Here is a 13,180-nt window from a genome sequence, read left to right on the forward strand (position 1 = left end):
GCAAGTTGGAGATGCTGCTCGCTGCCGATGAAGAGCCAAGGAGGGGGAGGTGCTGGCCTCTCTCTATTTCAATGGATAGAGCTTTGGGGATGTAAGTTTAAAACCAGAACTGGCCCAAAAGTCTCCCTCCTGGAATAGGTAATTTGGCAGCTCTCTCTATATATACTGTATAACCTAAGCACTCAGTTCTTCCCAGCCCTGCTTTCAGGGCGTGTACGCTTATAAACTACAATAGTTTGTGTTTACTCTGTAGCTTAGCATAAAGGCGTCTGCATACAGTGGGGTACACCGATGAATCAGCCGTGTCGCGCGAATTTAATATCAACCCTAGGGTGCTCAGGTGAATATATCTTTTCACTTGTACAGGCCGATTTAGGCAGGAAGCTGCCGGCTCCGCTATTTTGCCCCGCACCGTTTTCCCCCTCCCAGTTTGCTTCTTATCTGCTTTCGACTCGAATAAACCAGCAGGAGGGTCGCGAGGCTTGCGCTTCTCGTGTGAGTCCGTGGGGTGGCGCACGTGTCTACTGGCTTCCCAGTACAAGATTCTACGTGTGGCGCGCGCGCGCGCGTGCTTTCTAGTTTCCAGGGACTGTGCAAGCAAGTGCACAAAGCACCTTCTTGGCTCTGGCGTCGACATTCTTATCCCCCGATCCGCTGCTCGCCTTCTACCTCAGTGTCCAGGGATTTACTTGGTTCCTCCAACTGTTAAGAAAAGAAATGCGTGCGTCAAGTTAATGGCTGCATTTCCAGGTACGTAAATTTGATGGGTCGTGTCTCGCTTAATAACAGGGGCAAGCTAAAGTTTGTCTTTTCCTTGTAAGGTGCTACTTCCTGTTCACGTACGAAATAGGGCTTTTCACGGTTAAAATAGTTCAGATTTGGGGGGATGGGGTTAAGGAGGAAAAAAAAGGCTGCATTGAGATCATTGGACTGAAGCTACAGCTTCCGTTATTGGCGTGGTCTTCGTCTCTGTAATGAGGCTCACGGTCAGCATGATTTTTTAACAGTTCTGTATAACAAATCTGTAGCGAGGGCGTGCAAAATGTTTCTGGAGTATTTTTAGCTCTGGTGTCTGGGTGAGATGACTTTCCTTCGGGTCTGTGTAAAACACAGATGCTCCGCGTGTTTTTTAGCCAGACCCTGACCCCTGTCTGATGCTTGGGTCTGCATGCAAACTAGATAGTGAATCAATTGCTGTTTAAAAATTGGCCAACAGCAACTTTAGTGAATCTGGGCCCAAGTGTCTACTAATCCAGACCAACTGAACTAGGGGCTAGATTCACTAACCTGCCCGAATCTGAACAATCCGTTTTCGATTTGGGCAGGTCCAACTGATTCACAAATCAGTCCTATTCAAATGGGGGCGATCGGAGGAACGCCCCCATTTGTGAGCAGGGATCGCAAATGTGCAGACCCTAACAGTAGTGACAGGAGAAGCAGCCTCCTGTCACTGCTGTCAGGACTCTGCCCAGATCTCTCCTGCCTGCTCACCCCGATGCTGGCTCCTTCAACTCTCCTGCTCTCTGCCACCCTTCCCCGCAGTGTGAGCCCGTGGTTTTAAAGCAGGGCTGCACTGCGGGAAACGGTGGCAGAGAGTAGGAGAGTCGGGGGAGCCCAAGAGAATAGCCCACCCACCGGCCTGACGCCCCCCCCATACATACAAGTTGGGAACAGGAGGGTTGCTCAGTCCCTCCTGCTCCGCTAGTCTCCCTCCTGCCACAGGCTCAACTGCCGCACCCCCAACCGGCCCCATGGGACACACGACTGGCCCACCCCAGGCCAGGCCCTGCCCACCTGCCCTGCTTACCTTACGAATGTTGGGAGCAGGAGGGGTGCCATGTCCCTCCTGCTCCTTAGGCCCCCAGAATCCATCTTCGGAAGCAGGAGGGGTGCCTGGTCCCTCCTGCTCTTTAGGCCTCAATCCTCTTTTGGAGCAGGAGGAAGTGCAAAGTCCTGCTGCTGCTGGCCGCTATGCAATAGCAGCCTTAGGCCATGCCCCAGTGCATCATCTGATGCATTGGGAGGGGCCTAAGGCCCTGATTGTCTGAGGTACCTCGGGCTCCTCCCTTGAGAAAGGCCTGGGGCGCTTCAGCCAATCAGGGACTTCCTTAGGGAGAAGTCTAATGAAGTCCCTGATAGGACGCGTCTCTCCTCAGTTCTCAGTTTTCTGCAGAGCCGAGAAGTCCTATTTCAACACTCTGCGCTAGACTCAGTTCTACTTTGTGCCTTCTCTCACCGCAGCTTGTGTTTTATTCTTTTCAGGGTCGCTGTGTATTTCTTGTGTGTGTTATTTTTAAAAAACCAAAAACCTTTTTTTATTTTAGTCACGGCAGGGCCTGCCTTGCGACCTCAGCCGGCGGGTTTCGACTTAGCTGCGGCTGTCTTCCCATTTATGTCCCGGCCAGTCACAGGCTTCAAGAGGTGTAGCCATTGCCAGCATACGATCTCCCTCACTGACCCACATCGGTGGTGTTTCAGTGTTTGGGACCTGACCATCGTCCGGAGTCGTGTGCCCGCTGTGCTACCCTTCAACCTTGTACCCACAAACATCATTGAGTTCAGGTGGAAAAACTCTTCGGAGGTATGGATCCATTTGCCCCGGTCTCGACCTCGAATCCGGTCAAGCTTACAGGAGTTCCGCCTTCTGCCTTGACCTTGGCTTCAACTTTTATCAAGCCATCTTTGTTCGGCGGGTCCTCGAGTAAATCTGCTAAGTCTTCTCCTGATGAGATGCTTGCCTCGCTGCCTCCCTCAGGTCAGGTGCCAGCAGTAGTTAACAAGATACCCAAGAAGCATGTCTCCAAGTCAAAGACTCATTCTTCCTCCTCTTCCTCAGAGACTATAGCCACACCAAATGTACCAGATCCTCAAGTCTTGATGTCACATTTGGAGGCTATGATCCAGATCATCTTGGATCATCAGTTTGGTAAAATGCTTGACAAACATGCTCCTACCTCGACTCTGCTTCCTGCAGTGCAGCCTAAGCATTTAGCAGTATCACAAGGAGTCGAGTCTTTGGCTGTACCTCAAGCTGATCCTCTTTATTCTATACAAGGAGTCGAGTCCTTGGGAGTGCCTTGAGAGTACTCTTCACACACTGTGCAAGGAGTCGAGTCTTTACGAGTGTCTCGTCTGGAACATAAGCACACTACTCAAGGAGTTGAGTCCTTGTTAGTGCCTCAAGATACCTCGACATCATGCGTTCAGTCCCTTTTGGTGTCTCGATCTCCAGCCTCCAGTCCTCCCTCCTCGTATAAGGCATCACCCTTCCTGAGGCATAGGGCAAAGACTCCTCGACTTTCTCAAGACCTGCCTGGTTCGAGGTACGGTTCTCCACCTCAGTCGAGGCATAGATCTCTTCTCGAGACAAGACTTGTCTCTCCAGGCCTCAAGACTCTTTGAGGCCTCCAATTCTGAAGTTGAGGACACAACCTCCAGATACTGCTGCTTCTCCTGCGAGGGATTCTATCCATTCTCTCAGTGAGTCATCTATACCTTCATATTTCAGGCCTCAGGTATCAGTACTCCAGAGAAGCTTCACCCTTGTTCTCTGCCTTGCGAGACACCTTGAGGTCACCTTCTTCTCGAGGTCAACCATCCTTTTTCTTCAACTGTTAAGAAAAGAAATGCGTGCGTCAAGTTAATGGCTGCATTTCCAGGTACGTAAATTTGATGGGTCGTGTCTCGCTTCACGGCAGAGATCTTGCTTAATAACAGGGGCAAGCTAAAGTTTGTCTTTTCCTTGTAAGGTGCTACTTCCTGTTCACGTACGAACAGGAAGTAGCCCCTGTTATTAAGCAAGATCTCTGCCGTGAAGCGAGACACGACCCATCAAATTTACGTACCTGGAAATGCAGCCATTAACTTGACGCACACATTTCTTTTCTTAACAGTTGGAGGAAAAGGATGGTTGACCTCGAGAAGAAGGTGACCTCAAGGTTCCTTTTACGTCAAATGAGTAAGGAACTCCATATTACTTTGAATTCTGATTCCAAATACTCTCAGGAGTATTTGGAAGAAATGGGTATGTCTCATCCTCCTGTGGAGTCTCTCAAATTACCCATTAATAGACTTCTTTCTCAAACCTTCAAGAGAAACCTTGAGACACCTTATTCCATTCCTGCTGTCCCAGGAAAGCTGGAGTCTCGTTACAGGATGGTCCACTGCAAGGGCTTTGAGAAATCTCAGTTATCCCATCAGTCCCTTCTTGTGGAGTCTTCTCTGAAAAAGAAGACTTCTGCCAAAGTTTATGCCATTGTACCTTCTGGAAGAGAGGGTAGGACCATGGACAAATTTGGTCGCCGGTTGTATCAAAATTCTCTCATGGCAACTAGAGTTTTGAATTACAACTTTGTTTTCATTTCTTATTTCAAGCATTTGGTTGACACAGTGCATGACTATTTCAAATATGTTCCTCAACATCGTCGTCCAGGATATCAGCAGACGATCACAACTCTGACTCAACTCCGCATGCATCTCCTTCAATCTTCTTATGATGCATTTGACCTTTCCTCGAGGGTCGCTGCCTTTTCAGTAGCGATGCGCAGGCTTTCATGGCTCCACACTATAGACATGGACTCTAATCTTCAAGTTCGTCTGGCCAACATTCCTTGTCAAGGAAATGAATTGTTTGATGACTCCATCGAGTCAGCTACTAAACGATTGTCTGAACATGAAAAATCGTTTGCTTCCATCACTTGTCCTAAGCCTAAGCCTTCCAGTTCTAAAGGCTTCAAACCTCTTCCATCTTATCACTGGCGTTTTCCACAGAGAGCAGCTTCTTATACAAGAGCACCTCCTAAGAAACAACAGCAGCAGAGGCAACAGAAACCTCAGACTTCTGCTGCGCCTAAGGCCTGTCAGCCTTTTTGACCATCTAATACCGAGCATAACCTCCATCGTTCTGCCTCTGTCTTCTCCCCTTACCATCGGAGGTCGTCTCCATCATTTTTACCACCGCTGGGAGACCATTATATCAGATCTCTGGGTGCTGTCCATCATCAGGGAAGGATGCTGTCTTCATTTCATCCAGGTTCCTCCAGATATGCCTCCAAAAGAGTATCCTTCCAATCCATCCCAGACTGCCCTTCTTCTTCAGGAAGCTCAAGCTCTGCTTTGTCTCTGTGCCATCGAGGAGTTTCTGCTGGAACAGCAGAGCAGGGGTTTTTACTCCTGTTACTTCCTAGTTCCGAAGAAGACATGTGTTCTGCGACCTCAGAGCCCTCAACAAATTTCTTGTTAGAGAGAAATTTCAGATGCTGTCTCTGGTATCTCTATACCCCCTTCTAGATCAGAACGATTGGTTATGTTCTCTAGATCTCATTCATCCAGCCTCTCAACAATTTCTTAGATTTCAGGTGGGGAATCTGCATTTTCAGTACAGCCTGGCTTCATCTTCAAGAGTGTTTACCAAGTGCCTCGTAGTGGCAGCAGCTCTGCGGAACCATGGCCTCAAGGTGTTCCCGTACCTAGATGACTGGCTCATCAAGGATTCAACATCTCAAGGGGTTATTGTATCGACCCAACTGACTACGTGGTTCCTACAAAGTTTGGGATTCGAAATCAACTTTCCCAAATCCCAGCTACAGCTCTCTCAAATTTTGCAGTTCATCGGAGCTGTTCTAGACACAGTCTGTCTCAGAGCATTCCTTCCTCAACAACGTCAAGATGCTCTCATTCATCTCTGCCACAAAGTGTCTTCCTTGACTACAATTTCAGCAAAATACATGATGATTCTCCTGGGTCACATGGCCTCTACAGTTCATGTGACTCCTTTTGCCAGACTTCACCTCAGAATTCCTCAGTGGACCCTGGCCATCTCAGTGGGCGCAGGCTTGCGACCCACTCTCTCAACACATCAGAGTGACTCCTTCATTGAGACAGTTCTCCACTGGTGGATGCTCTCTTCCAATCTCTCCAGAGGTTTATTATTTCAAACACCTCCTCATCAGAAGATCCTCACGACAAATTCTTCAACCTAAGTTTTTTTTTTTTGGGGGGGGTCTCATCTCGATGGTCTCCGTACTCAAGGCCATTGGTCCAGCACGGATCGGTCAGTGTCACATCAATCTGTTGGAACTCAGAGTGATGTTCAATGCTCTCAAAGTTTTTCAGCATCTTCTTCACGACCAGGTAGTCCTCATTCGGATGGACAACCAAGTTGCCATATACTATGTCAACAAGCAGGGAGTTACAGGATCTCTCCCTTTTTGCCAGGAAACTCTACAGGTGTGGGATTGGGCAATTCTTCACAATACCTTCCTAAAAGCTGTCTACATTCAAGGAGAGAAAAACTGTCTTGCGGACAAATTGAGTCGTCTTCTACAACCTCACGAATGGACACTTAATTCCTCGCCTCTTCATCACATTTTTTCTCAGTGGGGGACTCCTCAGATAGATCTCTTTGTGTCTCCCCACAACAACAAACTTCCTCAGTTCTGCTCCAGGATATACTCTCCTCACCAACTGGAGGCAGATGCTTTTCTCTTGGAATGGACGAATCAGTTTCTCTATGCGTTCCCTCCATTCCCTTTCATTCTCAAGACACTTGTCAAACTCAAACAGGAACATGCCACCATGATTCTTATAGCTCCTCGGTGGCCCAGGCAACCTTGGTACTCCCTTCTACTTCAGCTCAGCAGCAGGGAGCCACTGCTTCTACCAGTTTTTCCCTCTCTGCTTACACAGAGTCAGGGGTCTCTACTTCATCCCAATCTGCAGTCTCTACACCTGACAGCTTGGTACTTCTCAACTTAACTACCACTCTACAGTTTTCTCAATCTGTACAGGACGTTTTAGAGGCTTCTAGGAAGCCTACCACTAGACAATGCTACAATCAGAAATGGACTAGATTTTCTGCTTGGTGCACCATTCATCACAAGGAGCCTCAATCTACCTCCTTGTCTTCAGTCTTGGATTACCGGTTCAAATTGTCTCAATCAGGGTTCAAATCCACATCCATTCGAGTTCATCTCAGTGCAATTGCTGCTTTCCATCAGCCTATTGAAGGGAAACCCCTCTGTGCTCATCCTATGGTTTCCAGATTTATGAAAGGACTTTTCAATGTCAAATCACCTCTCAAATCATCTCCAGTGGTTTGGAATCTCAATGTCGTTCTTGCTCAATTGATGAAGCCTCCTTTCGAACCAATGGATTCGGCTCATCTTAAATATCTCACTTGGAAAGTGGTTTTTCTTATTGCTCTCACCTCTGCTCGCAGGGTCAGCGAGCTCCAAGCTTTAGTTGCAGACCCACCTTTCACAGTATTCCATCATGACAAGGTGGTCCTCCGTACTCTTCCTAAATTCTTACCTAAAGTGGTTTCAGAATTTCATCTCAATCAATCTATTGTACTTCCAGTTTTTTTTCCGAAGCCTCATTTTCACTCTAGAGAAACAGCTCTTCACACTCTGGACTGTAAGTGTGCTTTGGCTTTCTACTTGCAATGCACTCAACCACATAGATCTATACCTCAACTTTTAGTCGCCTTCGATCCAAACAAGTTGGGGTATCCGATTTCCAAGCGCATCATCTCCAGCTGATTAGCTGTTTGCATCTCTTTCTGCTATGTTCAGGCTGGACTGCATCTACAGAGGTACAGAGGCGAGTCACAGCCCACAAAGTCGGAGCTATGGCGGTAGCTTTCCTCAGATCTACATCTATTGATGAAATCTGCAAAGCTGCCACTTGGTCCTCGGTTCATACATTCACTTCTCATTTTTGTCTGGATACTTTTTCCAGATGAGATGGCCAGACAGTTTTACAAAATTTATTCTCCTAAGTTGCCAACACTCCCACCATCCCATTTTGGTTAGCTTGGAAGCCACCCACATGTGAGAATATGCTGCCTGCTTGTCCTGGGATAAAGCACAGTTACTTACTGTAACAGGTGTTATCCAGGGAAAGCAGGCAGATATTCTCACAACTCACCCACCTCCCCTGGTTGGCTTCTCTGCTAGCTATCTGAATTGAGGAGATTTGCGCCCTACGCTGGGCGGGAATGCACTCGCGCATGCGCGGTGCAGCAGTTGCAAACTTTATGAAATTCTACAAACAAGTTTGCTTGCAAAGCTGTCCACATCCGGGCTCCGTGGATAACATCACCCACATGTGAGAATATCCTGCTGTCCCTGGATAACATCTGTTACGGTAAGTAACTGTGCTTTTCTGCAGGTTGCCTATAATGAATAAATAACAGTGAGAGAAGCTGCAACCTCAATACCCCTGTGGAGTTTGGAAGCAATTTGGATTTTGGAGTTCTAGCTTGATATTGTTTAAAAAAATGATACTTTAGGAAAATGTGCTGCTTTATTATTTTGGTCGGAAATACACACAGTTCTCTTCGCTTTCTTTCCTCTTTTTGTGTTTCTTCTTAAATTGGATCCAAGAGTGAAACTGGATGCCATATTTAAACCAATTGTACGTGTCAGGCTTTATGGCATAGGCGTAAAGACTGGGCATGTTTAATATCAAAAGCTGAGAAAGAAGCAGGACTGGATGTGAAAAACAAAGCCAGACAATATAAGGAGAGAGGGACAAAAAAATTTATTTTTTTTATGAGCCTCAGCTCTGCTAGCCTTCATTCTGTTCTCTTTGTACAGACTGGGGTGCCAGGAATTGAGCATGCAGATACTTTGCATGCCAATGATGTGAGCTGGCACCTACTTATAATATATGATCGAGACAGAAGCTGTCATCCATCCCCTACAGCCCATTAGTGGCTGTCTGTAGCACTCTCATTTTCAAAAGTATTCCGGAAGGTTGGATTGGGCTACCCTGAAATTGAATTTGAATTTGTAGGTACTTGGAGGGCCGCAGAAAAAAAATAGTTAATGTCTTATTAAAGAAATGACAATTTCGCATGAGGTAAAACTCTTTATAGTCTATAAATCTTTCCTTTATCTGTTAAAGGAAAGATTTATAAACTATAAAGAGTTATTAAAGAAATGACAATTTTGCATGAGGTAAAACTCTTTATAGTTTATAAATCTTTCCTTTAACAGATAAAGGAAAGATTTATAAACTATAAAGAGTTTTTTACCTCATGCAAAATTGTCATTTCTTTAATAACTCTTTATAGTTTATAAATCTTTATAGTTTATAAATCAGCTGACGCCGACGCCGGAGCTTCTCTTCCTGCCCAGTGTGCGAGATCGTGTACAAGACCAGGTACTGCTGGACGAGGGGAGGAAGGAAGGGAGAAGGGGTACTGCTGGACAAAGGAGAAGTAAAAGAAAGTGAGAAGAGTTGCTGCTGCATCTGGCAGAAAGGGAGGGAAAGGAAAGGTGTCTTATTAAAGAAATGACAATTTTGCATGAGGTAAAACTCTTTATAGTTTATAAATCTTTCCTTTATCTGTTAAAGGAAAGATTTATAAACTATAAAGAGTTTTACCTCATGCAAAATTGTCATTTCTTTAATAAGACACCTTTCCTTTCCCTCCCTTTCTGCCAGATGCAGCAGCAACTCTTCTCACTTCCTTTTACTTCTCCTTTGTCCAGCAGTACCCCTTCTCCCTTCCTTCCTCCCCTCGTCCAGCAGTACCTGGTCTTGTACACGATCTCGCACACTGGGCAGGAAGAGAAGCTCCGGCTTCGGCGTCAGCTGACTTGCAACTTCCTGCAGCCATCGCATATGCCGGGACTCCTACCTTCGCGTATCTGCCGGATACGCGAAGACAGGAATCCCGGCATACAGTACGGTAGCAGGCAGTTGCAAGTCAGCCGACGCCGGATCTTCTCTTCCTGCCCAGTGTGCGAGATCGCGCCAGCGTTAGCTGACTTGCAACTGCCTGCTGTCATTGTGTATGCCAGGACTCCTGCCTTTGCGTATCCGGCAGATATGCGAAGGCAGGAGTCCCAGCATATGCAACGGTAGCAGGCAGTTGCAAGTCAGCTGACGCCGGCGCCTCTCATCCTGCCCAGAGTGCTGGATAGGGTAATAGACCGTGGGCCGCAAAATAGCACCCGGGGGGCCGTGAGTTTGGGACCGCTGGTTAAGGGGAACAGTTAATCTGCTGGACAAACTCGGGTAATTTATTCTAGGCTTAGGGGGCAGCTAGATGAAAGGAACGAAGTATGGAATTGGCAGTGGAGGAAAAGGGTACAGCTAAGAGCAGCTTATCTGAGACAAGGAGTTCTTTGGGAGATTATATAAGGAGAGAAGAGAGCTATTGAGGGGCAAATTGCTTTGTTCTTAGTTGTAAACTCCTAAGCTGTTATGTGTTGCCAACATTTTCTGTTAATAAAATATATATATATTTGAGAAGCCATAGTTCTGCATTTTTTAATATATTTGCTTTGTTGTTACTTTTAATAAAAGGAGACATTGATAACTAATGTTATCCCAGTACAGTTCCTGGTAGTTCTTTCCAGTGGCTGTATTGTGTGGCTCTGAAGAGCTATTGCTGTGAGCCATTAGGAAAAAACAAAGAGCGTTTGGTTCTAAACACATTTGGACAGCCAGTTTGCAGCCCGTTGTGAACTAAGGAGCAATTCTCTAAATGGCGCAGTTAGACAGCAGTAGGTGCCCTACCGCTGCCTAACTTAATGGTTTTAAACATGGTGATAAACTTAATGGTTTTAAACTTAATGGTGATAAACATCACGGTTATTGACGATGCCATTTAAAACCAATTTTTTTTAAAAAATGTAGGCGCTTATAGATGCCTACAAAGAACATCGTCCATGTCTCATATCCCATCTACATCAAAAGTAGGCATAGTGCTCCAGAAGTGGATGTACGCTCCTCTGGAGACGTGATTCTTGTTACAGGTAGGCACCATAAACATAGGTAGGCCTGCAAAAACCCTGGCCTACATTTCCAGCGCCTACTTTTGATGTGGCCATGATTCTGCAAATGGCACCGTAGTGTGATTGACACACGAACAGTGCTGCTTTTGTAGGCGGCTACTGATTAATGGCGCCATTTGCAGAATCCAGCTGTAAATGCTTAAAACCACAAACTTGTCTCTCCAGCTTTATATCTTGGAAAGCAGAAGGGAGCTAGGCTTCCTCTGATATTTTGATGTTAACGTGTCTCCTCACCATTGAAAGCAAAAGTAAAGCATGTTCAACTTTTAAGCTTCAGAGTTAAAACTGCCCCTCTCCCCCCACACTAACCTGAAAAAATCTTTGGGATTAAAGTAGAATTCAGAAAGGAGAGGACCCTAAACCGGATGATCTTGAGCTAAATTGCTGCTGTCCTTTCATCCATTCATGGTGTGACTGAATCTCTTTGGCGATTAGCACAGATTGTAAGGGATTTTTGCATATACAGGAATTCCGAGGAATTGTAGTTCATTTGTAAATTTAGTAAGTAGAATTTTTGTTTTTTCTGGCCAGTGATCTATATTGCAATTGCATGTATAGTTAGAACTTGGAAAGTTATTAATTGTTTAAAAAAAAGTGAGACGTGCTTGTTTGAAATGTTGCTACCTTTTGCTTACACTGATGAGCACTTGCCATGTTTTAAAAAATATATATATATAGCACTAACAATCTGTTTGAGTCATATGGTTAACCTGCAGAGGAACATGTGTTTTACGTTTGTTAATCATCTATAGACCTCCAGGCTTTTCATTGAGTATTTCTGCTTTTCCCTCATCGCTTTCCACACATTCGTATTTCTCTGTGTCTTCTGCTTTACTTATTTAGCTATATTTTTAAATTTTACCTGTGCTTTTTTTTGCTAGCCTGGTTTCTTTCTTTCTTTGCTTCTTTCAGCTTTCTCATATTCTTTTATGGGTTACTCTTTTTTGTGATCTATGTTTTATGAACAATGCCTCTTTTTGCCTTAATTTTGCATTTTTGTTGAAAAGCAATATCAATTTCTATTGCTTTTATTTACTTTCTATACATAAAGATCTGTTGCCCTTTTTCTACTTACCTTATTTTCGCCCACCACGCAAGTTCCTCCTTCAGACACTTCCCCATTTTACTGGTCAACTTGTCTGCAATCCAGGACTCTGAGGCCCAGATGCTCAGAACTTTGACACTGTAGGGGACAGCACCAGAAAACATCAGCTTGCCCCCCCCCCCCCCCCTCCTCCATACAATGCTCTACGCCAGGGGTAGGCAATTCCAGGCCTCGAGAGCCGGAGCCAGGTCAGGTTTTCAGGATATCCACAATAAATATGCATGAGATAGATTTGCATCTCAAGGAGGCAGTGCATTCAAATCCATCTCATACATATTCATTGTGTATATCCTGAAAACCTGACCTGGCTCCGGCTCTCGAGCACCGGAATTGCCTACTCCTGTTCTATGCTAAAAACATGCAAATTATATGCATACTATTAGTGTTGAGCATTGGACATTACAGGGGGAGGCTCATGCCTGGCGCATGCCCACGACCTTCGCAGATAGAACCTGCCACAGAGGCTGCAGGGGACTGCAATTCTGCCTTCAGACCCAGCAGATCACTTATAGCGAAACCTTTGTACCTCAGCAGGTCCATTCAATCTGACTGGCTTTCTCATTTCCAGGGCTTGAAACTGGGGTCTTCCCTCACTTTTGTTTGCAAATGCTTCTAAGGAGCACAGCACAGCTCCCGCATGAGGAATCCCAATTCTTTTGAGTATAATGTATGGTCACAAAACCAGAGAGTGTAAAAGATTGGTAGTTTTTTTCTTTTTTTTTGCTTTGTTATTGTTACACGTCTGGAAATCAGCTACTCCCCATCCCTCCTTCTACACCCAGGGACTCCTCTTGCTCTGCACACTCACCCTAACCCATGCTTGGAGCAGTCGGAAGGTTTTAGTCACTAGGCCATGGTGGGTATTGTATGCCGTTTCTCTGAGCATTGTAGGGAATTACTAATGGCCTCATTTACATTACAGTTGTACCGTATTTTCACGCATATAACGCGCGCGTTATACACGATTTTTACAAACCGTGCATAACCTTGCGCTTTATACGCGTGAACACATTTTACAACTTTTTTTTTACATAGTTCCCCCCCCCGACGTCCGATTCAACCCCCCGCAGGACCGCTCGCACCCCCACCCCGAAGGACCGCTTGCACGCACCCGCACCCCGAATGACCGCTCGCACGCACTCCCACAGCCTCCCGACCCCCCCCCCATCATGTAGAAGCTCCTACCGTTGTCCTGCTGCTTCCTCTTGGCGGTCCCGGCCCTTCTGTGAGCCCTGCGTCTGCGCTGCTTCCTCTTCCGGTGGTC

General features: G+C 46.0%; 1 protein-coding gene across 3 annotated transcripts in view; it reads left to right on the top strand.

The window, feature by feature from the left end:
- The first annotated feature begins 214 nt into the window (after positions 1-214).
- The window catches only part of GCNT1 (glucosaminyl (N-acetyl) transferase 1), a 43,792-nt gene continuing 30,826 nt past the window's right edge, over positions 215-13,180 (top strand). Inside the window, exon 1 of one of the 3 annotated variants that reach the window (XM_033926921.1) lies at positions 215-750. The gene's annotated coding sequence lies outside the window, so the exon portion shown is untranslated. Of the gene's footprint in view, positions 751-907; positions 987-3,608; positions 3,660-13,180 lie in introns of those variants that run through there. The other 2 variants (XM_033926947.1, XM_033926929.1) reach the window with 2 other exon arrangements.

Source organism: Geotrypetes seraphini, chromosome 1 (assembly GCF_902459505.1).
Source record: "Geotrypetes seraphini chromosome 1, aGeoSer1.1, whole genome shotgun sequence".
Taxonomy (NCBI): domain Eukaryota; kingdom Metazoa; phylum Chordata; class Amphibia; order Gymnophiona; family Dermophiidae; genus Geotrypetes; species Geotrypetes seraphini.